This window comes from Triticum aestivum, chromosome 7B (genome assembly GCF_018294505.1).
Source record: "Triticum aestivum cultivar Chinese Spring chromosome 7B, IWGSC CS RefSeq v2.1, whole genome shotgun sequence".
Taxonomy (NCBI): Eukaryota; Viridiplantae; Streptophyta; class Magnoliopsida; order Poales; family Poaceae; genus Triticum; species Triticum aestivum.
In genome coordinates, this window is record NC_057813.1 from 542,185,376 (window position 1) to 542,187,860 (window position 2,485).

Consider the following 2,485-nt stretch of genomic DNA (forward strand, 5'->3'; position numbering starts at 1 on the left):
CTCATCTGGAGGATCAACTCCCACTCGATTCAAGTGATTGTTGTGCTCAGACAATCTGAGCACAAGCTCAACGATTGAGCTTTTCTCCCTTAGTTTGCAGGCTAAGAAAATCGTCGGAGGTCTTATACCTCTTGACGTGGGCACGAGCCTGAAATCCCAATTTCAGCCCTCGAAACATCTCATATGTTCCGCGACGTTTCGAAAACGTCTTTGGTGCCTCTACTTAAACCATTTAATTGAACTATCACGTAGTTATCAAAACGTGTATGTCCGATGTTCGCAACATCGACAAACGACGTTGGGGTTCAGCACACTGAGCGGTGCATTAAGGACATAAGCTTTCTACTGATCGCATAATCGCTACTATCAACTTTCAACTATATTTTCTCTAGGAACATATCTAAACAGTGGAACTAAAGCGCGAGCTTACGACATAATTTGCAAAAGGTCTTTTGACTATGTTCAGGATAATTAAGTTCATCTTATGAACTCCCACTTAGATAGACATCCCTCTGGTCATCTAAGTGATCACATGATCCGAGTCAACTAGGCCGTGTCCGATCATCACGTGAGACGGACTAGTCATCATCGGTGAACATCTTCATGTTGATCGTATCTACCATACGACTCATGCTCGACCTTTCGGTCTCCGTGTTCCGAGGCCATGTCTGCACATGCTAGGCTCGTCAAGTTAACCCTAAGTGTTTTCGCTGTGTAAAACTGTCTTACACCCGTTGTATGTGAACGTAAGAATCCATCACACCCGATCATCACGTGGTGCTTAGAAGCGACGAACTGTAGCAACGGTGCACAGTTAGGGGAGAACACTTCTTGAAATTTTGTAAGGGATCATCTTATTTACTACCGTCGTCCTAAGCAAACAAGATGCATAAACATGATAAACATCACATGCAATCAAATAGTGACATGATATGGCCAATATCATTTTGCTCCTTTTGATCTTCATCTTCGGGGCTCCATGATCATCATCGTCACCGGCACGACACCATGATCTCCATCATCGTGTCTTCATGAAGTTGTCACGCCAACGACTACTTCTACTTCTATGACTAACGCGTTTAGCAATAAAGTAAAGTAGTTTACATGGCGTTCTTCAATGACACGCAGGTCATACAATAAATAAAGACAACTCCTATGGCTCCTGCCGGTTGTCATACTCATCGACATGCAAGTCGTGAATCCTATTACAAGAACATGATCAATCTCATACATCACATATCATTCATCACATTCTTCTTGGCCATATCACATCACATAGCATACCCTGCAAAAACAAGTTAGACGTCCTCTAATTGTTGTTGCATGTTTTACGTGGCTGCTATGGGTTTCTAGCAAGAACGTTTCTTACCTACGCAAGACCACAACGTGATATGCCAATTGCTATTTACCCTTCATAAGGACCCTTTTCATCGAATCCGTTCCGACTAAAGTGGGAGAGACTGGCACCCGCTAGCCACCTTATGCACCAAGTGCATGTCAATCGGTGGAACCTGTCTCACGTAAGAGTACGTGTAAGGTCGGTCCGGGCCGCTTCATCCCACAATACCGTCGAAACAAGATTGGACTAGTAACGGTAAGCATATTGAACAACATCAACGCCCACAACTACTTTGTGTTCTACTCGTGCAAAGAATCTACGCAATAGACCTAGCTCATGATGCCACTGTTGGGGAACGTAGCAGAAATTCAAAATTTTCCTACGTGTCACCAAGATCTATCTATGGAGAGACCAGCAACGAGTAGAAAGAGAGTGCATCTACATACCCTTGTAGATCGCTAAGCGGAAGCGTTCAAGTGAACGGGGTTGATGGAGTCGTACTCGTCGTGATTCAAATCACCGATGATCCTAGTGCCGAACGGACGGCACCTCCGCGTTCAACACACGTACAGCCCGGTGACGTCTCCCACGCCTTGATCCAGCAAGGAGAGAGGGAGAGGTTGAGGAAGACTCCATCCAACAGCAGCACAACGGCGTGGTGGTGGTGGAGGAGCGTGGCAATCCAGCAGGGCTTCGCCAAGCACCATGGGAGAGGAGGAGTAGGGAGAGAGGTAGGGCTGTGCCAGAACTTCGTGTATAGCTCCCATGCGCCTCCCCACTATATATAGGGGTGGAGGGGCTGGTTTCTTGCCCTCCAAGTCCATTGGGGCGTTGGCCAAGGTGGGAGGAAAGAAATCTCATTATTTCCTTCCCCACCGATTGTTATCCCCCCTTTTTAGGGATCTTGATCTTATCCCTTCGGGATATGATCTTATTCCTTCTAAGGGGGGATCTTGGTGCGCCTTGACCAGGGGTGTGGGGCCTTGCCCCCACTACCCACGTCCATGTGGGTCCCCCCATGCAGGTGGGCCCCACTCCGGAACCTTCTAGAACCTTCCCGGTACAATACCGAAAAATCCCGAACATTTTCCGGTGGCCAAAATAGGACTTCCCATATATAAATCTTTACCTCCGGACCATTCCGGA